Source organism: Xenopus tropicalis, chromosome 8 (genome assembly GCF_000004195.4).
Source record: "Xenopus tropicalis strain Nigerian chromosome 8, UCB_Xtro_10.0, whole genome shotgun sequence".
NCBI lineage: Eukaryota > Metazoa > Chordata > Amphibia > Anura > Pipidae > Xenopus > Xenopus tropicalis.
Window position 1 is genome coordinate 115339334 of NC_030684.2, and position 25120 is coordinate 115364453.

Sequence of the window (25120 nt, forward strand, 5' to 3'; positions counted from 1 at the left end):
ACATTGCCAGCACTGTTCTCAGACTTACTAGCTATTTGTATGTTAGGGGTTAAATGGATGCACGTGAGCACCATGTCATGTACTGAGTATTTCAAACTGAGGAAACCAGGATAGAAAAGGGAAGAGGACACTGGAACGTATAGCTGTGTATGTTGGTGGCATGCCAAGAAGCTAAGTGGTTAACCCATCGAATGCTCGGCAATGTGTCGGCGGATCATGTGACACTGGAAAATTTAATAGCTGTAAGGACGTTAAGTGCAATAGTGGCGTTGCCAGGAAACTGGAAAGCGGCAGCAGATATATAAGGTTGCAGGCACCTATCTCCCGAAATAAAATCTTCATCACGGTGAGGTTGATAAGACATGTTTCTAAGGGAAGGGGAGGATGTGAGCTGGCCCAAAGAACCGTTCAGCCAAGCATGCGCTTCCTCTGCTAATTACCTCTCATGTAAACTTTGCTAGTGACCCCAAACATGCTTGCGCTGAGAGGAAACTGCACTCTAACCAATTCACTTTTTATTTGTACCAAAAAAGCAATGAAAAAGGTAAAGTTGGGTGAGTTGCATTTTTTCATGCGGCCCATTTTTTTGTGCTTGTAAAAACCTATTTCCTGCGAGTCACAACGTTTCCTTCCTGTCACCTCCAAAACCAACATGTGACACGGCGCTTTACAGAGATCGGTCTTTAGTAAAACCAGTCCCTGCCTCTGCGGAGCTTACAATTTATGGTCCCTCTCTCATTTACACACTAGGGTTAAGGTTGTCTAACCTGCTGATTTGACCCTTCAGACCAATTTGGCATCTTATCTGCCCGCAAATGTGGCCCTCCAACAGGCTAACCCGACTAACATCTGCCTGAAAATTGGGCAGATGTCAATTGAGCAGGTTTGATTTTCCCATCGGCTCATTGATGCAGCCCTCTCTCCATATTCTCTTCGTTGTAATCCAATCAGATTATTCTGATATCACCAAATGAGCGGATCTTATACTGTATGGCCAGCTTTTAGCCAATTAATGATCCAATATATTCTATACAAAGAGCCAAGAATATCCTTATAACTGGTGCTTAGTGATGTCATTGGTTATAATCGGTGCATAGTGATGTAATTTGTGTCACAAAATTTATGTAACCCCATTTTATAAAATTTGAGGAAATTAGTCATCCCGTTATGTGTCTTTTATATTCTTATGACCTCAGTGACTTCTAATATACTTATATTTTGCAATAGCTGCTGCATTATTCCCTATATATAGGTATGGGATCTGTTATCTGAAAACCTGTTATCTAGAAAGCTCCAAATTACGGAAAGGTCATCTCCCATAGACTCCTTTTGAATTAAACAATTCAAAATTTTAAAAAATATTTTCTTTTTCTCTGTAATAATAAAACAGTACCTTGTACTTGATCCCAACTAAGATATAATTAATCCCTATTGGAGGCAAAACAGTCCCACTTGGTTTAATTAATGTTTAAATTAATTTTTAGTATGGAGATCTAAATTGCAGAAAGACCCCTTATCCGGAAAACACCAGGTCCTCCGCATTCTGGATAACAGGGCCCGTACCTGTACACCACAAGTGACACTATGAACATGAATGTGTCCTTATAAATGGTGCTTAGTGATGGTTTCAGTTATAATTTGTGCTAATTGATGGACATTTCTGTCACATGATTCAAAACTCATGTCTTATAATAAATAACGTTCCTAATGTAAAAGATGAGGATATTAGAAGTCACCATGGAGTTCCATGACCTGTATAAAAGCACTCAAGTCATCAACCTCATGCATTTATATGGTCATGGAACTACTCAGTGACTTTTAATATACTAAATTGTTTCCTAGATGTATATTGTGTATGTAACACACATGTTTAAAATGAATATCTATAACATCGCAATGCATTGCAGCACTCCCAAGCTCCTGTACCCCAAGTATATGCACACCTAATCCAGGAAACATAGCCCCTTGCCACTTGTATAAAACAAAATATTTCCACAGGATGCCAATGTAATGCAATGTCATTGGGATCTGGCCTATTCCATAGCAAGCAATTTTTTTATTGGACACTGATCTTATCTGCTGTGATGCCATAGCACTGAACACTGGCCAAATGGCTGGACACTTTATTCCTTGCAATAATATGTTATTTGCCACTGACCTAATTCATTGCCAGTCATTTACAACAGACACTGCCCTGCAAAGCTACCTGGCTGGATATTGATCCAAGTAAATGGGATACTGGTTTATTTCACTACAAGGGTATTCCTTTGTACAGTGGCCTTATTGATTGCAAAGCAGTGATGTGTCACGTGTTCTTTGCGATCCAATCGCATTGTATGCAGGCCACGTACATGCAAGATTGTCTCTTTGGAAATAAGTCACATTAAAAACATTACATTTAGCTTCACAAGACCTTCATCTCATTTATAGAGTTTGCCCTCTGGCAGCAGCAGCAGGTTTCCATCGAGATCATGATTAAAATGATGGGAAATGGGCAATGAAGGAAATCTAATGAACTAAAAGTCTGTCGAGCCACACAGGGTCATTTCACAGAGGTAATGTAGAAATGTCAGCAGTGTAAGGGAAAGTAAATGCACTCAAAACTGCTGAAAATGGAAAGAGAAAAGCATAGTAATTTAGTATAGTTTAGCTTAATACATAGGCTTGATATTGCTTACACTATAGATTCATGCAATATAAGTCAGCTTGCCTTGAAAATAAACAAATATTAAGGTTCTGAAGTGGCCTGAGGCTTAAAGTAGATAAGGATATAGCATCCTTGGGTAGTCATGCCATGTTTAGCCTGTATCTGATTTCATTGGGAGGTTAAGGTGTAGCCATGGCCATTGCTAAGTGTTTAGCCAAGCTTTCTGGCAGTGGTGCATCTAGCTGGGCCCTACCATTATCCTGTTACATACCCTGGCCCCCGCAGCTGGGAAGCAGTACGCACGCCCGTTGCTTCCATAGCTCATCGTTCATTGGGATGAGCGGCCCATCAAGTTCAAAGCTCTAATGTTACACGTTAAGGATACCTGAACTTCCCAGCTAGGAAATGTCGGCATGCTCTGATGGAGATGGCAGGGTAACTGCTGGCTCAGGCCCTTTTAACCCTATTACAGCCTGAGAGCAATAATAATGGTGACTTGTGCTCTGGAGCTGGAGATTTTACGTTCTCTGTTAATAAAAGTGTTCTAATTGCTTAGCCATTTAAGCAGCGCTGATAGGAGCAGGGTGTATGTAGGCTCTATGGATCAAAATAATTGCTTGAAATGTACCAATAAGGGCTTAAAATGGCTAACTAGAATAAGAACGATTTATGTGGAAGAGTTCATATAAAGTTATCAGAAGAGATAAAAATGAATAGGCATGTGTGGCACAGGGTGATGCAACAAACTATAATTTGGGACAGAAAAAGGGTTTGAGGAGGAGCGAAATATAGAGTTTTAGAAGATACAGAATGTGACCTTGTAGTTGACAAGTAATGGGAGGGCAATGGGCCCAAAGATCTGCAGTTCTGATTGGCCACCAGCTGCTCCAGCTCCCATGCAACCTTTACATTGCGTGTATGTAATGGAATGTTGCAGTGGGCATTTGGCTTTTAATGGATTGGGAAGTGTTAATTCAGGAAACATTACATTACCTATGTGCAGCCCAGTTACACTCAGACATGACCATGATCCACTGGAAACTCAATTTCTCAATACCCTGAAAACAATTGAAACCATTGGGAGGTGCTTGTGTTGCAACTGAATGCTGCCTCTTTTTTTGAATTATTGATTTGTTTTATACCCTTAGAGCCTCCTTATTTCTACAATCAGGAGTCTTTGTTTTAAAAGGAGATAATGAGCTCCATATAAACAAGCCTCTCCCACCCGCTGGCTGCCTCCTGTGTCTCAGATTTCCAGATAAACAGGAATTCATTATGCAGTGTTTGTGTCAGTGGACTAAGAATTTGATTAACTACTTTCTCCCCCCAATCCCTCCTTATGGAACTCATATATACTCTTTATGCTTTTTCTTTGGTTATGATAAAATTATTTTTTTATTATGAATTTTAAAGATTTTCTGAGGACCTGACTGGTGCGGCATGCAAACCTCAGCCGGCGACAATCACCAAATGTAAGTAACATGATTCACGGCGCAATCCATTATGGAAAGAGCATAAAGTCAAAGCACTTTCTCTTTGTGTAAATCAACTTGGAGTATTTAATACAAGCTCTCCACTTAAAAGGTTCCCCCGCATTCCATATGCTGCTTCCCCTTGTCTCCTCTCTTGTGCACACTTAGCATCTCGTTGGCACATTCTCGCCAAGAATATAATCCGTATCAACTTCTGGAGGGGCGTTAATGTTTAATATGGGAAGGCCGCGAGTGAATGCCGAGCAGCAGGAGGCAAAAGAGCCTGCAGCCGAACCTGATACACAAACACATCCCATGAATGTTTTATTGGACAGAAGTATAGTTGTGTTGGTTTCCACAACTGCTCCGGCACGGAATATTGCTTTACAGCATGAAAATGAGGGGCAGTGTAAAGCTGATGGATAAATAAGCGGAGGATGTGCAACATTAGCACAGAATGGCTCCCTCAATGCAAACCACTTTCCCAAATTGAAGGAAGGATCTGGGCTAAAGGAATGAGAGCTCGCTGTGTTCTGCACCTGCATTATCATGGAAATCTATTGTCGCATTATTTAAAAGCTCAATAGCAGCATTAGTCTTTATTAAAAATAAAGTTTGTATCTGTGCCTGAAAACACTGGCAAAGTAGAGTAGTGTTTGGAGAAAGTTATATTTTTAAAGTTCTGTATGTCAGGGACTGGACAGAGGACTTAAGGCGAAGACACACTGGGCGTATCCTATCGTATTTGTATGCAATAAGTTTTTGCATTAGGTATGTTCAGTCTGTAATCCTCCATCAGTTGTTGATCTACAGCTCTCAGCACCTATTTTTCTAAGTATCTAGAAAAGAAACTAGACATACTCCCCTTATCTTTGGTTATCAGACTGGGATCTCATCACCAGTGCTTTAAGCCTTCCTGGAAGGTAGACCAAAAACTGGTGACACCCTCTATAGTGTGAATTAGCCATTCATTGTATTCATTGCTAGGGGTACAATCAGTTTTTGTGTGTGAGGCATATTACTGTGAGGTTGGTAAGCCTTAAGAGGTAAGTTAGGGTAATAAGAAATTGGTGGTTATGGACCCAAAAATTAGATGTAAAGCTGAACCTTTATCTTGTAATTACTGAGAGACCCAGTTATACCAGTCACACTTGAACACACTTATTATTAGTGTCCCTAATAAAAGACAGGCAGCTAGCCGGGCTCTTTATCATAGCTCACCTGTATTTTGAATGCTTTACTTTTACACTTTTGTGCTACCGTTTTGTCCTAGTAAGGGATTAGGGCCCCTAATAATAAGTGTAGTGGTATTGTATGTTGGAGGCTTATAAAGTGCTCCAGATAAGTCCTGGAAGGCCAATAGCCCATTTCAAGGTTTCCCTTATTGGACATTTGTTTGTAGTTGTGTAAGTTTGGAGAAACAGCCAACCCTCTATAATCCATACAGCAGTTGTTTAGCTATCTCCTTGCTGCTTGGGCCTCCTGGGTGGCTGACCTGTCTCTGGGTTATGCACTTGTTCCAGCTCTGCCACCCGCACCTGATGGCCACCTGTTGTGAGCTTCAGGCAGCTGCTGTCATGGCATCTGCACACTGACTAATTGCTCCGCTTTCACCTTTCTACCGCCCTTTTGCCTCTTCACCTTTCCACTTCACACTCACTCCTGTGACTTTTCGTTGCTTGGGATGTACTTAGTTTGCAGAATACATCTACTTGCCAACTGTCCCAAATTTGCCAGTCCCCAGCTGATGAGGGACTTTGCGTGGATGAAGGTGTGCCCTGAAGTGTTCGTTTGTATTGTGCCCTGTGTTATTGTTCTGTGCATCAAGCCACAAAGAAATGTTCTCTCCAGAGTGTCTTAATGTCCTATATATATTGCTTATATAATGAGTGTAGGACTGGCCAGACCTGGGATGACTTTGACGCAGTTGGCCATCTTGAATATATTGCAATATATGGACAAACAATCAATGTTTTGCTTAAAGGGGAGGGCATTGTTTGGTAGCTTCATGCACAGAATGTCTTTTTTTTTATTTTTATTTTTTTTATTATTTTTAGATAATTACAAGAAACATTGAAAAACAATCGAAATCCCAACAAGGAATAATAAAGTCATAATATGAACAATACAGTTCAGTGAACATTTCAAACTATTTTTTTTTTACAACTGACAAGGAATGAAGAGAATGAAGGAATAACGTAGATCACTATTAAACATGCATCTAAGAATAAAGTTAAATATAATAATACTTATTACAACTGGACAGGCTAGTAAGAGATTTTAAGCATTCATGGAACTATGGTACGTAGAATAATGAGTCCAAATAAGATCTATCCTTGGGAGAAAGAGTGTTTATATGAAGCTTCCATTTAGACAAGTATCTTGTACGGTTTTTTGTGTTACTAAATTTGAAGGCAATGGCTTCATTTATACATAAAACTTGTAGCTCAGTAAAGACTTCTGATAAAAATGGTGGATTTGAATCTATACATTTCTTGAAGATAGTCCTTTTTGCTGCTGCTAGTATAAGGTTCAAGTAGTTTATGGAGGAGGAAATCTTTCCGAATTTAGGTTGAAGTAATTGAGACACCACAGAATGTCTTAATGTCCTATATATATTAATAATGGGCGAGTACAGAGAACCTGCACAGCATTGCACCCCTGCCTAATGGTTTTAAATGTTGTGGTGAGCACAACTTTCCCTTTTTTGTGCTGCTCCTTGGCAATACACCCTCGGTGTGAGAGCAGGGGCTTGAACTAAGAGACAGGAAAGAGACAGCATGAAGGTGGAGAGGTGGAAATGATATATGTAAGACAATTGGGGCAATTGAGGAGGGGGTGGAAGTTGAGTCTGTTGGACTGGCTTTTAGCTTTAAAATAATTGTAAAAGCAATATGAGTGCAGGATAGAAAGACTAAGCCAGCAGCTCTGTTCATGGTCATTGGGGTCTCTACACATGTGTTTATAGAGAAGGATGTCAATAACTTCTTTGCTTTATTGGTAATTAAAAGCAGGTCCAGATTGGGACCAGACATTTCAAGTACACAGAGGCCCAACGGCCCCCCACCAGCCCAATAAATAGTGAGTGCCTATGGCACCTTACAGCAGCCCCTCTGGCATTTGCCAGAATCCACAGATTGTCACTTCAGACCTGGTTTAAAGCTACATACACAGCTATCAATGATACAAAAGTAATATAGGTTGTAGCTCTAAAACAGTGATCCCCAACCAGTGGCTCAGGAACAACATGTTGCTCCCCAACCCCTTGGATGTTGCTCCCTGTGGCCTCAGTGCAGGTGCTTATTTTTGAATTCCTGTCTTAAAGGCAAGTTTTAGTTGCATCAAAACCACAAGTACTGCCAAACAGAGTCTCCTGTAGCCTGCCAGTCCACAAAGGGGCTACGAATAGCAAATTACAGTCCATATTTGCCCCGCCCTGCTGGACCTTTTTCATGCTTGTGTTGCTCCCCAACTTTTTTTACATTTGAATGTGGCTCATGAGTAAAAAAAGGTTTTGGATCCCTGCTCTGGAATATCCACCTCAACAGACACTTAAACCCCCTTAGAAAACTCCCGATTGGACACATTGCTTAGGACTCCCGTTACAATGTACTTATTGCCTATGATAGTATGCTCATTGTCTGGTCCCAGCAGCCTAGCATTGTGGGCCAGGGCAGACACCCCTATAGATAAGGTGCATTCTCTATTATTGCATTATCAACAAAGGCTTGGTAGGAAGATTGAATCCATTCCAATGTAATGGTTAAAGAGATCTGCTGAAGTAATATGTGTATAGCTAGAATGGCTGGTAGGGCTCCCTGGCAAATGGGAGCATTTAATGGCATGCAGTTGATACCTTAATTGAATAAAAACATGCACGGCTATTTCACTGTGCAGCGCTGAAGACAATAAATGTACAGGGAAATATTTTCCCAGCTTGCTTACAGTACTGGGCAATATATATTTTCATTATTATACTGTATTACAGCCTGTGCCAAGCAATGCAGCTGAGCATGGAAGCCATTTCTATGTAGTTCTCCAGTGCAGATGATGGCTTTGGCTGGCCCCATGCTGCGTTCCTGTTTGCACATGATTCCCAGTTGGTTTTCTTTTTTGCCTCTTATGTCAAACAAATCCCTGTACCTCCTAATTAAGCTGCTTTAAGTGGGGGCACCTTGTCCTCACACGTCCATTCCAGCCTGTATTTCCTATAAAATCAACAAGCTGAGCAGTCTTCATCATTGTAGCTCCTGCCAAACCTACCCCAGCCTTCATCATCATCTTCCTCTAGCCATGGTAGCCAAAATATTGTTTGGCTAGGCCTGCTTAGAATTTTTCTGTATGACCCTCAGCATGATGGCATGTTAATTGCCTAATTAACTCAGGAAGCATCTGTTTTGAATATCTTTGCATACTTCATTAATTTATTGCTTCCTACTGTTGGCTATTTGCAAGACTTTACAGCATTTAGTCGATATGAAAGCGAGTTATATTTTATGGCACCTAAGCAGCGTCACCCTTGTACCCCTTTGGGTGTTGGGATATATAGTTCCCATCCCCTGAGTGATCTGCAAGCAGTTGAGGATGATGGGGTATTCTTTGTTCAGAAGGAGTATAAATTTAACAACCATAGAGTTTTAAGGCCTAGGAAAGTGGGTGCAATTAGAGGAAGGTGCCATTCATCAAAGAATGCCTTTAATCGAGTATAAATCGAATGTGGATTTGTTGCAGTTTTATTCCGCTCAAGGTGCCTTTCAGATCAGCATGAAATTACATTTACATATCTCCTGCTGTAAAGCCTCTCTGCTTTGCCATTAATCTTATTCACAGCCTGAAAGTCTGCCCGTGTTGTAAAGTACCCTGGGACACTCGCGGGGAAGCCTGACAGTCACGGCCCCTCTGTGCCATTTACACTGCCCTCCTCGTGCCTGTGGGAATCCTTTGCTTGTCATATAATGTTCTTGTAAATAATCAGTCACAAGACACCCTGTGTGCCCCATTACTCGACAGAAAAATCTCCAACTTGCAATAAACACTTCCCCTTGCCTAATCATATGTAGTTAGCCGGCAGTGAGTAATGCCAGATTGGAGAATTCGTTGCACAGCCACCCTGGGAAATTCTTTTTTTTTTTTTTCCAGTTTATTTACGGCTCTTTGTCTTTTTTATTTATTTATTCATTTTCCCCTCTCTTCTTGGTTCCAACGTTTTTGAATTAAGAGCATCAGGTTAGAGAGAAATGCCATTATTTTCCCTTTCAAGAAGTGCTTCCTTCTTACAAATTAACTGAGTCTGCCTTTAATACAGGAATCACAGACTTTCAAACAAAGAGCTTGCTGAAAATGTTGAGAGTTATAGTTTAATGACCAGGGCCAAAATGCAGGAGGAGGTTACAAGGCTAACATCAATCAGTTTTGCAAAGCTTTAGCTTCACAAAAGCTGGAGGGCTGCAAGCAATTCTTAATGTCTAAACAGAATACAGCTAATTATATGTATTTTGTGCTTTTATCCATCATTCCCCCAAGGGGCCTCTCTGATGCGGGGGCTCTGGGCATATGCTCTCTGCCCTACCCTAAAACCAACCCTCACATAACTATAAAACTGTACTATAAATTAGTGAATGAGGAAGCTGCCTGTTAAACCTAAAATATGGACTAGTAAAACTGGATGCATTAGCAGGAACAACCCCCAAGCTACACAGACAGAAGTGTAGAAAGATGCTTTTCTGACTTCTTGGCTCCAAGTTGTCTTTTAAGTGCAACATTTGTGTATGACTCTCTCTTAGCTCATAACAAAGCAAGTAATACATACAGTATTGGTATAAATCCCCTTACTATGATCTTCTAAGAGAATCCCAAAATGTTTCACTAATGTATATTGCTTATCAGTCACAGCCCTTATGGGAGGTCCCCACAAGATGGGTAGCCCCTGCCATATTACTGTGCTGCCAAAGTACCAAATAATATATTAAGAGCCAGGCCTGGACTGGGATTCAAAATAGGCCCTGACATTCCAAGTACACAGAAGCCCACACAGCCCCCACCAGCCCAATAAATAGTGAGTGTCTATGGCATCTTACAGCAGCCCCTCTGGCATTTGCCAGAACCCACAGTTTGCCAGTTTGTGCATGCTAAGAACTGAGAAATGTTAGGGAATAGTTACCCTTAACATGAGGACAAGCTTATTGTGGAAACAAAACCTTCTTGTAAAGACCTTACCAAGAGCAACATCAACTAGAAGCCTAAAGATCTGCAGTGGAATGTTACACCCCAATCTTAGTTAAAGGAAAACTAAACCCTTCCCCCCTTACCAGCCTCCCCTCCACTGCCCCCTCCAAGAGTTTGATACTGCCATGATTTTTATGGTGACTTTTTGTTTAAATTACACTGTTTATATAGCAACTAATTCACTCTACCATTTAACATTTCATTCTTGAACCAACAAATGTACTTTTCTCTGTACTTTCGGTGTGTAGGTGCCATCTCAGTGCATTGTGCCTGAGGCTGAGCTTTCAGAAGGAGCCAGCACTACACATTAGAACTGCTTTCAGCTAACCTATTGTTTCTCCTACTCTCATGTAACTGGAGGAGTCCCAAGCCGGACTTGGATTTCTTACTATTGAGTGCTATTCTGATACCTACTGGGAGCTGCTATCTTGCTCCCTTCCCATTGTTCTGCTGATCGGCTGCTGGGAGGGGGGGGTTGATATCACTCCAACTTGCAGCTCAGCAGTAAAGTGTGACTGAAGTTTATCAGAGCACAGGTCACATGACTGTGGCACCTGGGAAATGAAGAATATGGCTAGCCCCATGTGAAATTTCAAAATTAAATATAAAAAATCAATGTTTTTGAAAAACACATTACAATGCAGGATTCTGCTGGAGAAGCTCTATTAACTGATGCGGTATTTTCCCATGACAGTATTCTTTTACAGATGGGCAAAGTATGACCTAAACCAGTTAGCAAAACAACAAGTTTGCAGTTATCTTTTACGGATCTATGGCAGTTACAATCATGAAAGCCAGGGTAGATGTATATGTATGTATGTATAACTTTATTTATAAAGCGCCACAAGGGTACGCAGTGCTGTACAATCCTACAGATATATTTATCAAAAGGAGAATACAGAGCTTACCATAGTTCAACAGAGGGAGTTTTAGACACATTATTATCAAGGGAAAAATTATTTCACCCATTGATAAGTCTGCCATAGAAATCCTAGAGAGCTGTACGTACAGTATTTCCTTTTGGTGAGTTGCGGCTCAAAGTATTTTCACCCAAAGTGTGTGTCAATACCAAGTTTTGTCTAAGGTGTATCTGCGATTGCTTTATAACTATTACCTTATAGGCCGCTAAGGCTAAAGAAACACAGAGCTACTAGTAGCAACTACTTGTCACAGCTACTAGTATAGACAATGCTGATCATTTACTGATAATTGTCTCTACGTGTGTTTTAGCAGAGGCAATTCTCAGTAATGTCTATGGCAGAAGATTTTCTGGAGTTTAGTAGCCATGAAAAAGTAGCTGCTACTAAGTAGCTCCATGTGTCTTCACCCTAAGTCTTATATAGCTCTTTAATACAGATCACAGTCTTTCAGGAACAGGTCCATTGTAACAAGGCCCTTAAAGGAGAAGTAAAGTCAAAATCTATTAAGCACACTATTAAATAGTACTACTATTGCTGTGTAAAAACTCTATATTCCTGGCTTGCCTAATGAAAGATTTACAGAGATACACCTGCTATATTCTACATACTTGTTTCAGTGAACGGCGCCGCCATCTTTAATAAGGCATGCGCACTCCCTTTCCCTCACTGTCTCTACTGCGCATGCGCCCCCCAACATCCTCCCTGCGCCCCCCCCGCGTCCTTCTGGGGGTGTCTCCCACCCCCAGCAGTTGCGTCCTTATATGTATTGAGATATCTGTATCCATAACATACATACTCGTCTGCACAACCCCCCTCCGTCGCCCCCCCTCTTGTCACACACCACCCGCTCAGTCCGCTCACTTCCTTTTGTCAGTAACCCACCCCCCTCTCGCTCGTTCACTCCCCCCGGTCCGCTCCCCCCCACCAGCCTCCCCCTGCCGCTCGGAACTCTCTCCCCTTGCCTCTCCCCCCACCAGCAGCCGCCGCCGCTGCTCCCCTGCCACTCGGAACTCTCCCCCCACCAGCAAACCCCCCCCCCCGCCGCCGCTCGGAACTCTCCCCCCTTGCCTCTCCCCCCACCAGCAGCCACCGCTGCCGCTCCCCTGCCACTCGGAACTCTCCCCCCACCAGCAGCCACCGCCACTCCCCTGCCGCTCGGAACTCTCTCCCCTTGCCTCTGCCCCCACCAGCAACCCCCCCGCCGCCGCTCGGAACTCTTCCCCCTTGCCTCTCCCCCACCGGCTCAGAGGGTGCTGAATGGAGACTCACTGATTAGGACCCACTGATTATCCACATTGCACATGCGCCGCCTCTGTTCACAAGTCCTCAAGTCCGGGAAGGAGAGAGGCACCATGGGAAGTTTATTCACGCAGCTCTGCTTTTTTTTTGTCCAGTTTGGCTTCAGAACCTGTAAACCATCACTATATGGGGAGACTTAAGGGCACCTTTGAGACAATAGATGGTAAACCTGCAGCTTGAGATTAACTCTTTTGTAGCCTTTCCTTCTCCTTTAATCCAGCCCTGGATTGTTAGATGTTACATGGCTATTGGCTTATAAGAGTTAAATGCTGGACCCCATGTTTTTCTAACAGTGTCAGACAGTTTGTATACAGATGATTCATTTTACCCACCTCTGTGTTTCCAGCATGGAGTATGCAATGGCAGCCTGTAGCATTCCTGCAATACACATTTCCCTATCACTATCTCCCCATGCCTAATTGCTCCTTCCCTGCCAGAAGCTGATAGCGATAGATTGGGTGCAATGACCCATACTGGAAATCTGAGAATATGGCAGAGAAATGGAAGATTTTAATGAATGGCTCTTGTCATTAGTGATGCTAAAAAGTTAAGGGAGGAGGGGACTGTTTGCAAAGATCCCATTCAGCGAGTGCATTTATTTCTAGTTAAAAGGTGTATGTGTGTGTGGGAGGCATGAAGTGAAGTCTGAGATGCTGGAGATGCTGATATACAAAAGTGAATCCTCCCACTGACTGCATCCAGGTCCAGACTGGCATTCAAAATAGGCCCTGGCATTTCCAGTACACAGAGGCCCAAACAGCCCCCACCAGCCCAATAAATAGTGAGCGTCTATGGCATCTTACAGCATCTGCCAGAACCCACACATTGTCAAAGCAGCCAAAAGGTGAATAAAATAGGCAAAGCTGTAGATGGATGCTCATCTGCTTATGGCCTGTACCAAAAGATACAATAAAACTATAGCGCTTAGGTATCCCCCTGTACCCAGCACAGCGTGTTTAAATGGTTAATCAAAAGCCATAACAACCGGAACTCAAACTAATTCAGTACCAAAATGCATCCCATTAAGGGAAATATCCTGAAGCTCAAATTCTTCCATATTTATAAATTGTTTTTTTCCACCACCACAAACCGTGCATCACATCAGCTGATAATCTAGGAATTCAGCATTTATATATGAGGGAGAAAATGTACTAAAAACAGATGTTTTGTGTGTTCTTAAGGTTCAGTCTGCTCCGCTCTGGCTCTGCTCCTCCAAGGGAAATAAAACAATGCAGCTTGTACCTTGTATATGAGATAAACCTGGGGCTTTCTTTGCCAAACCTGCATTTCTTTTAGATTTCAGAAATACTGTATCACTGTGCCTATTTGTATGTGTTTCATATTGACTTGCCATTCTCAGCACTTACATACACTAATACCTGGCACCTGCACCAATAAAGGGCTGTGGGAACAGGGTCTAGGTCGGCACCGGCCTAAATACAGCCCTGCATGCAAATAATCAGCTCTCTGTTACCAGTGGGCACCGTCTGTACCCACTGACAGATCTGTCCAAGATGCTGCCCACTAAAACACTGGTTCTGGCTACGTTCTGAGCCATTTCCCATCCATACATTGGTGTTTCGGCATTTCATGTGGCGGACATTTGGGCTGCCACATGCTGTGGCTTCATATTGTGCCTAATAGCTGTTTCTACTGGTAAAATTTTATTCTTTAACCAACAAATGTATTTTTTAGCTGTACTATTGGTGTGTAGGCGCATTGTCTAACTATGACTAACACACTACAGCACCCTACTACACACAGAATCCCCCTTGATGTGTGCACAGCGACCCTTAATGAAACTAAAGAAGCCAGGGTTGGACTCTTCCACTGACACAGCACTAGACTAGTCCAGCCTTAAGGTCCCCATATACGGGCCGATAGTTGCTACCGATATTGGCCCCTTGAACCGATTTGGCAGCTAATTGGTCCGTGCATGGGCATTCCCAACGGGCCTGCCCAATCGATATCTGGCCTGAAATCGACCAGATCTCGATCGGGCAGGTTAGAAAATCGAGTCGGATCGGGGACCGCATCGGCTCATTGATGCGGTCCCCGGACCGACTTTTCCTATACCCGCCGTTATCGTTTGGCCCTGGGATTACCCTGGATTCTCCCGATATTGCCCAAAGGAGCAGATCTTATTGTGTATGGGGACCTTTATAAGGGGGTACAGATCTTAAAGGGGAGAGGTGAAAATGTAAGCACTTACCTGGATCCACAACAGTCTGATGGTAAATACCTAAAGAAGGAATAAAAAAGGAAAAAATAGTTAGTAAACCATACACAATTGTAACACCTTAAATGAGAAAGGGCAAATTTTCATGTTTTCTATGTTATATGTTAACAGGTTTTTTTTTTTTTTTCTTTATTTCGATGGTCATAACTATGCTGAACAAACTAAAGTCATAACTCTGTATATTTGTATTAGAACAAATGCTAAGCAGAAAGACATAAACTATGGAAAAAATAATTACAGAAAATAGAAGCAAAATGGCAAATGTAATTATACATGGCTATTGGAATGTAATTGCATGCACTTGATACCACTAAATAAAAGTTGAACAAATAAAAAAAAAAGGGGGGGTACAGATCTAAACTGGGATTCAAAATAGGCCCTGGAATTTCAAGTACACAGAGGCCCAAACAGCCCACACCAGCCCAATAAATAGTGAGTGCCTATGGCATCTTACTGCAGCCTCTCTGGCATTTGCCAGAACCCACAGATTGCCAGTCCGGGCCTAAGGGGTTACAGACACTGGTGGGCCCTGTAATCACTGTTCCACCCCTAAAGTAACACATGGAGAGCAAAAAGGAAATATGAAAAGAGCCAATGGGGGAGAGTGAGGGGAAAACAGAAAAGAATGGGGAAAGGAGAAATTAAGGAAAGAAGAGGAAGAGGAAAAGTTATGGGAGGGCAAAGTTTGGGGTAAAATGGTAGGGCTCCTTTATCAAACACAACTCTTTATTTAAGAATAATGCAATAGTCCAGCACAACACATGGATACTAACTATACAGGAATCGTGGCTTAGCCTGTCACTCATACAGATATATTTCCCTGCTTCCTACTCCCAGACTGAATAGCCACAGAGCCTCCTATAGCAGATATACAGTATGCTTCCTGCAATAAACTTTATAGGCAGCACACAAACATATCTGAGCAATAAAACAAAGGAATAGCATAACCCAATGCCAGTTAAGCATCAGGCACAACATCCCATCTCCACTAAAACATATATAATTATTCCCTTAGCTAAGAATGGCAGGCACTCTGGCCTGCAAACCCAAGAAGCTGCAGCCCCAAAACACGTTCAGGATATGGGGTCCAGATAACAGTGCTAAAACAATGAAATGGGCTAGAATCAATATCAGCCTTGGCTATCTCTTGCCTACCCAAACTGCGGTGGCCATATTTCTTCAATATTTACAAAAAAAACTGGAGAGTATAACGACCACAAACCAAACAATCATTACAAAAGAAGTTTCAAGAATTGTAAAAACTACACCACAGTGTGTGTTCCCGTACATGTAGTCACATTGTGGTTAAACCATGCTGAGAAGATGAGAGACAGAGTGGAGCGCCAAGCAGGACACACTGGTTGCTAGAAAGTCTGGTGACTGGGAAACTGAAACAAAAGTAAATAATGAAGGCAAGGAAAGAGATAAGATTGAAAGTGACACTGAACGTAAATGAGACAGGGACTGAAATGGAAAGTAGAAATACTCAAGAAAATTTAGGTTAAGGATTTGTTAACAGAAAGCCAAGGGCAGGGCAGCCTCTTGCAGCCACTAATGGGTATGGCAGATTATGATCAGCTCAGGTTGGCGTAGCTGAATGGAGCTTGGAACAGGGACTAGTAGAAACTATTCAGATTTAGGCTTTATAGCTGACAGCACAGAAGCTCTTGGATTTGCAAGGTAACAGTCCCCTGATATCTTTTACATAGAGTGTATTTATAGACTATGGAAAAAACTAGTTTGTGTGGGTACCTCCAAAAGTAAGTCAAACAGTAATAATACAAACAACTGGGGCTTACCTCTTTAAATTGGCTTTTTTTTTAGATCATCTGAAAAATTTTCATATACAGCACTTCTATGAGAGCACTTCAACACGGAATCCCTTTTTTCTTGTATTTATAAACTATCCTTAAATTTCAGTCCTTATTTTTCAGTTTTCTGTCCTGAAAATATCCCAGTGTGGCCAGATACACAGATACATTGTTCCCATGACCACAAAGCAAATCCAAGTGTCTGCTCTAATAGTTATATTATTACCAATGGATATTGTTTTATTGATTATCTATCATGTACATGGCACTGATACATTTTTCACTGATTTACAGACATTATACATCACCCATAACAGTCCCAGCCCCAGTGGAATCTTCAGTTTAAAGTCCCTATCACATTCACACAATACAATCAGGCCAGTTTTATGAGTGTGGAATGGTGTATCCAGAGGAAAGCAACCACAAAGTACACAGGGCACACCTGGGTCTCTTGAATGGATAAGCCTGGTGCCTGATCCTCTGGGAAGTTGACTACCTGATGAAGGGACACTCCCCCAAAAGGTCATTTGATCTTTTGTGACACATTGAGCAAGCATAGGGAAAACATACATTGTATAAACACTGTATAAAATCAGCTCCTTAGCTGGAATGAAGCCAAGGACCCAGTGCTACAAGGCTGCAATGCATTTGGTACAGCACAGTATAAGGGCTTTTGATATATATCTATTGGATTAGTCAGTGTGCAAGGCTGATCTTTGGCTCCTAGCAGCCCACTCATGCATCCTTATATTCTAGACTCTAGAGAATATGGCCAAAGACAGGGGGGTGCATTTCACCATAGAGTATCTATTACAGTGTAAAAAGTGGGTTTAACCTCCTCTTAAGAAAAAAGCTAGGACACCCAGAACATCTCAGCACCAGGATGGACCATGTTGCTTGGCCAGAACTAGCTGTTCTCCTATCCATAAGATGCCCAGCAGAAGGACTCACCTCCATGTTTGGTACAGAACAGACTCTGCTTATTTATAATTTACATTGATCAGATATCTCCTTTCCTTTTCACTTAAAACATGCTGAAACCTGCAAGGTTATTTTTTAGGTTGTGTTTTTCTTTTGTTCTGATTTCCGCATCAGTGCCTTTTGCCTCTTGTTTGGCTTTGCTTTAAACTGAACAGAAGTAGAAAGGTGTGTAAGTGTGAAGCGTAGGTGGAATATGAGTATCACAGCCCTAATGACTTTTTATTCACCCGCTGTGCTTATACCTGAACTAAATATGTGCCAGCCAATAGGCAATATAGGAGTTCTGATAAATTTACCCTTACGGGCATCTTTAAATTTCCCACACGTTCCCAGTGACTATTGTTTGCTAATACAAGATCTACAAAGCAGGTTTTGTAATACTCCAACTCATCGACGTGTGTCAGGTTAATCCAGTAAACTTCTGGGGAATACGAATTCTTCTTGGCTTGCTCATATACACCTGCACTATGGGACAGGCTTCCTCAAATAAAGAGTAAACAAAGAGAACTTATAATAATTGATATTGTGCTTGCTGTTACAGAATAATGCAGTGGCTTATCACTCATTACATGTTTATTGGATTTCATTCTTGATTGATGCCATTGACAGTGCCCAAAGCATGAGAGAAAAAGTAGGGCCACCAGTAGTTTAAAACAAAGAGGTTACATTCCCAGCAGCCCCTGTCCCAGTGGAGCTTACAATCTAAGGTCCCTATCTCATTTACACACTCCCATACTGTATGTGCCTGGTGTGTGGGAGGAAACCAGAGTACCCTGAGTTCTCTCCTCCCTCCCCCCTCCCATAAGAATGCATAAGAACTCATTCTCCCCTCCCTTGGGAATGTGTGATCTGAGCTTCCAATGGCTATAACTGCAGCAGGAAGCTACCAAGACCAAGCTAAAATGGCAGCTGCTATCAGAGGGAGCTTCTAGGCCTGAAGCTTTCTGCTGAATAAATATAGTGTTCTAGGTGGCTCTGATGTGATGAATCTATTGGCAGTAAAATGTCAAAATGACTTTCCTTCACATTTAAGCTGCAAGTCTCAGTTACCCCAAGAGACCTGTTTAGCTTATTATTTACAATTGTATATAAGTGCAGGCATAGCTTGTTAACTTTTCTGGGCTCTCTGCCAAAAGCTACTTTTTTAATTAAGTTTGAGAAACATTGTATCTTTTTTAGCATTCAGTGCAGGAGATCAAAGGGAAATGAGGGACTTTTCAGTAAGAATCTGGGACCAAGGGCTGAGATGTTAAAATCGGGACTGTCCCGCAAAAATTGGGATAGTTGGGAGGTGTTGATTATATTATTATTTACATTATTTTTTTTTATTAGAGACATAATCAATTTCTTGTGTTCCATATAATTGGCTTGTGTTCCATATAAGTTTTACACATTTTGAAGAATTAAATCTGTTCTGCCACATATAAAATGTAAGCACCCTGTGGGAAACTAAATATTATCTTATTTACTTGTCTATAGATTATTGGCTCAAGGAATAAAAGAAATGCAGGTAAAGTTATCTCTTACCCCCTTGCATACTTTATACATACAGAGTATCCAGCTTCCCAGCTTTTCCCCTTATTCCCCCAGTTTTCTCTTATTTAGAATTGTAAGTTACTGTCCCAGTTACTCATAAAGTCATTTGATTGATTTTGGCTTATTATTCACTATCTGTTGTTTTTTGTGTAATTGACAGGGCCATATAAAGAAAGTCTTGGGTAAGTTTTTTTGTATCTAATGATAATGTGATAGTATCTCTCTCTCACTATCATCTATCTATCTATCTATCTATCTATCTATCTATCTATCTATCTATCTATCTATCTATCTATCTACTTAAAGTACCTGTGCTCAGCAACCATAAGTCCTGTCCTGTAAAATCATAAATACAGTTCCATAAAGCAGAAGAAGAGGTAGAATAGAAACCCTGCAACATGTCTGTTGGCTGCTATTATTTTTGGGGATGTTAGAAGTGTTGTTTAGCTAAAGTTGGAAGGCTGCTTATTGAATTTCTGTGATCCACATGAATACATCTATGCAAACTAACATAGAAGTGTTAGGGCTCAATTATGAGACCAGAGGGTAATTCTTTCAATGCTAAGGCCCCTATGTAGGTTCAGGGAGCAACTAAGCTAATAAAGTGTATAGAGCAGGGGTCCCCAACCTTTCTTACTCGTGAGCCACAGTCAAATGTAAAAAGACTTGGAGAGCAACACAAGCACCATAAAAGTTCATGGAGGAGCCAAATAAGGGCTGAGATTGGCTATTAGGCAGCCTCTATGCACCCTATCAGCTTACAGGGGGCTTTATTTGGTAGGAAATCTTGTTTTTATTCAACCAAAACTTGCCCCCAAGTCAGGAATTCAAAAATAACTCCCTGGTTTGGGGGCACTGAGAGCAACATCCAAGGGGTTGGGGAGCAACATGTTGCCCCTGAGTCACTGGTTGGGCATCACTGCTATAGGGGAACTAAGATCATATTGTATATATAGGGGAACTACAATAAACTGTCTGGTGATGCCTCAGGCACAGTTAGATCTGTCTGGATGGCACAGAGCATCTCTTGAGACTAGTATAAGGTTGATTGGGGGTCTGAATGCAAGTTTAGAGCCAGAAAAGATCTTTTCCCTTCTGAGGCAAATTGGAGAGCATCAGGATAGTGGCCTACAATATCCTTATATCCATTCAGGAATCTTGGGATGGAGCATGCTAAATAGTGTGCTTACCCATCTTATACTGCCCAGTATGCAGAGATAAACCTCCCAGGAAGCTGGTAAATACAAACAGCGCCAAACCTCTAGCAGAATGGTCTTCTTCAGTTAGAATAAAGGGGTCACTAGATTTTAGCTGCAATGACATTTAGATGAAACCTGTGAATTGTAGATACCTTTTATCTGCACAAAATCTGTTTGAGTTAAATATATATATTTTCAAAAGATACATTGCTTTCCCTTCAAAGTCAGCTTTGGTAGAAGTTGATGTACGCATGTATAGACAGGATGCCTAATGCTTTCAAAGCAGTTTAAGGCTTTTGGCAATGCTTTTTGGCATGATTGATCCTCTGGCTGCATCATGCCTGACAGCATATCTATAAATCTGTATTTCTCATGAAATCATGTTTGTTTAAAGCCATTGCTTGCTTGTGCCCACCAGGGACTCGCTCTAAATAATTACTCTTTTCTATCTCAATAGAATACCTTGATGTTAATAACTGGCTGCTTGGCAAGTCAACTGATGAAGTGTTTGACCTTCTGCTTGTAAATAAGTGCTGGGGCATGCTGATTAACAGAGCGGCTCGTGGAGACGGGAGGGGAGCCCAGATGCCAAGGTCACTGTGAAGAGGGCATTAGGGAGAGCAGTGCCAAGCATATCGCCCCAGATGCTCCCTCTGTCAATGGCAGATGTGACTGAATATTCATAACAAGTAGAAATGATTGTTTGTTTGCTAGGATTTATAGATGATAAACCTGTGTCCAAGTCGAGTTGCTATGGAAGCCAAACAAATGCATATGGGTTTATTTTGCTGTTATTACGGAGGGTTTGACCTCATTGGAGGGTGGAGGGAACAGGTGCACACTAGCACACGTAGTATGGCCAAAGGCATTCATTGCTAAGGATGGACAGTTATTGGCATAGTGCTCCTTTCTGCAGATTCCGTAAACAAAAGAAAAATAAACAGGAGTTTAAGAACTCAAACTGCTAAATATTTGCTATACATGAACCCATAAGCCAGAATGGCATAGACCTGTTACTCGTACCCAAATGGATAAACATACAAACACTTGTGAAAAATGTGTAAAGAAGTAGTTGAATTCTTAATTAATCAGATAAAAGTGAGTGTAGGACTGGCCAGAGCGGGGAAGACTTTGGCATAGTTGGCCAGTTTGAAGTATATTGCAATATATGGACAAACATATGTTTTTAGCAGTTTAATGGTTACGGTGCAGGCTAATATAGCTCACACTCCGGATGGGGGACAAAATTGTTTTTTTTTTTTTTAAAGAATAGTATGCTATGGACAGCCATGTTGTGACATACAAGATACTCATAATGAGTAAGAACCACAACTTATTCATTATGTGACACTTCCTTTGTATAGTGCTCACTGGGATGGGCATGGAGATACATGATACAATTCATCGCTAAGGTGCTTGCATGCAAAAGCATATGCTCAGGGCTGCCATCAAAAACTTGTCTTTTCTTAAGTCCCAGTGTATGTATAACATTTAAGGACCTTTACATCATGCAGTACAAATTGTTGGTTTTTAGGACCCAATTAATGCCCATGCACCTACAGCTGTACCCTCTGCACACTACTGATGGCTTCCCTCTATATGCTTAGCAGTGCTATATCTTTACGGTTCTCATCTATAAGTGTATGGTCCTTTTAAACCTCCCTTTGTATGGCATGTACCCTCATGCCTTCCTCTCATGGTTCCCGTCTGTTGTAATGGGTCACCTATGTATTTCATTTTCTAATGTTTGGCCCTACCAACAATTATTCTGTATGGTGCTCACCTACCAGAGTAAGACACACTTCCTCTGTATATGAAGTCGGAGCCTGGGTTTGCCATATTATTTCCTCTATAGCAATAAGCTGCCATATGGGACACTGCTAATAAATGCACATTGCTGGTCTAAACTGATCGCAAACTAATTGCAGCTTTGGACTGTGTATTTAGAGCCCAGTGAGACTAATGCCACCGCTACCTGCACAAACTCCCTACCCCAACTCACTTCTCCCAACTCCCAACCAGGCCAGAATCATGAAGCTGTGATGTTTAATATAATGAATGTCGCTGCTGGGTTGAGCCGGGGGGAGTTTGGGCCACTGGACTTGTTAGTATCCCAGTGAGCCAGTCCAGCCCTGACTAATTGCATTCAAACTGAAATGTGCAGCTAGATTTTCTAGAGATGACCTTGACATTTTACACAGTAATCTAGAAATTTTAGGGCCTAATACTACAATGAGTTGGAGATAAACCCATGTAAGTAGCCTTATATCTATCCCACTTCCCTTGCCATAATGAGTAGATCAGTACCATTCAGTATGCGAGAAGCCACACTATACAGCATACAACTTTATGACCCTTGAGCCCTTTGGTTTGATTAGTCAAATATTGTCCTGTATGTGGCCATAATAAACCTCTGCGACTCTGGAGCAGATATAATACTTTACTTATTTTTAATTCCATAAAAACAGCCCATTCTTACTGTAAGATCATCCACCATTTGATAAATCATCTCTGGTTCATTAGGGCAGCTATTCCGGTGGTCTAGCAAAGAATGCTTGCTAACCGCTTAATAATAAGCATCACGAACCAGGATCTTTTGTGGATCTTTTGCGCATCACAAACCCAGTTTTATTCCCAAACCTGAACAGATGTTGCACCAATCACGGTCTCACACACGTACATGCACCCACACACACGTACAGAAGCACTTGCACCCAAACACACGTACATGCACCCAAACACACGCACAGAAGCACTTGCACCCAAACACACATACATGCACCCACACACACGCACAGAAGCACTTGCACCCAAACACACATACATGCACCCACACACATGCACAGAAGCACTTGCACCCACACACACGTACATGCACCCACACACACGCACAGAAGCACTTGCACCCACACACACATACATGCACCCACACACACGCACAGAAGCACTTGCACCCAAACACACATACATGCACCCACACACACGCACAGAAGCACTTGCACCCACACACACATACATGCACCCACACACACGCACAGAAGCACTTGCACCCACACACACATACATGCACCCACACACACGCACAGAAGCACTTGCACCCAAACACACATACATGCACCCACACACATGCACAGAAGCACTTGCACTCACACACACGCACAGAAGCACTTGCACCCACACACATGTACATGCACCCACACACACGCACAGAAGCACTTGCACCCACACACATACATGCACCCACACACACGCACAGAAGCACTTGCACCCAAACACACATACATGCACCCACACACATGCACAGAAGCACTTGCACCCACACACACGTACATGCACCCACACACACGCACAGAAGCACTTGCACCCAAACACACATACATGCACCCACACACATGCACAGAAGCACTTGCACCCACACACACGTACATGCACCCACACACACGCACAGAAGCACTTGCACCCAAACACACATACATGCACCCACACACATGCACAGAAGCACTTGCACCCACACACACGTACATGCACCCACACACACGTACAGAAGCACTTGCACCCAAACACACGTACATGCACCCAAACACACGCACAGAAGCACTTGCACCCAAACACACATACATGCACCCACACACACGCACAGAAGCACTTGCACCCACACACACGTACATGCACCCACACACACGCACAGAAGCACTTGCACCCACACACATACATGCACCCACACACACGCACAGAAGCACTTGCACCCACACACACATACATGCACCCACACACATGCACAGAAGCACTTGCACCCACACACACGTACATGCACCCACACACACGTACAGAAGCACTTGCACCCAAACACACGTACATGCACCCAAACACACGCACAGAAGCACTTGCACCCAAACACACATACATGCACCCACACACACGCACAGAAGCACTTGCACCCACACACACGTACATGCACCCACACACACGCACAGAAGCACTTGCACCCACACACATACATGCACCCACACACACGCACAGAAGCACTTGCACCCACACACATACATGCACCCACACACACGCACAGAAGCACTTGCACCCACACACATACATGCACCCACACACACGCACAGAAGCACTTGCACCCACACACATACATGCACCCACACACACGCACAGAAGCACTTGCACCCACACACATACATGCACCCACACACACGCACAGAAGCACTTGCACCCACACACATACACACTCCAGTCAATAATCTGCATAACTGTATAAATAACTGTATAAATAACTGTATAAATAACTGTATAAATGCAGAGAAGAAGCTAAAACACAACCTCTTATATTTACTTATGTATCCTACATACTATCAAATAAATATTAGGGTTCTTATTTAGGATGTAATTCATCCTCCCTGCATTAATACAGAATTTGTTATGGCCACACATTTCAGGTTAAAGTAAATGTTTCCAGTAATTTAGGAGAAGCCTGTAATATATAAATTGATTTGTGAGTCAGCTTTGTGTACGAGGATTACTTAGGAATAAATAAATATTTGAGTTGTTTCAATGACTTTAAATGCCAAATAGTTTCGTTGCTGAACCGGCTGTTTCATGTTCAGACAAACGCAACTGCAACTGTATTAGTGTGAGACTTAAAGATGATGGGAATTTAAGGTCTTTCTTTCTCTGTTTCTCAGTAAAATGCATAGGTGGACTGTACAGTAGTCCATGTTTTGGCCATGTATGTCCCAATGTAGAGAATCAGAACACTATTTAGGTGGAATAGAGGGAATGGATCAAGTT

The 25120-nt window shown here is 42.2% G+C and overlaps 1 long non-coding RNA gene across 1 annotated transcript; it reads left to right on the forward strand.

Annotated features, from left to right (window-relative positions):
* Window positions 1–1483: 1483 nt before the first annotated feature.
* Window positions 1484–23076, forward strand: LOC116406600. Its single transcript, XR_004219604.1, has 4 exons — window positions 1484–4119; window positions 19074–19104; window positions 19291–19312; window positions 20787–23076. It is a non-coding gene; the product is annotated as an uncharacterized LOC116406600 (long non-coding RNA).
* The last annotated feature ends 2044 nt before the right edge of the window (window positions 23077–25120 follow it).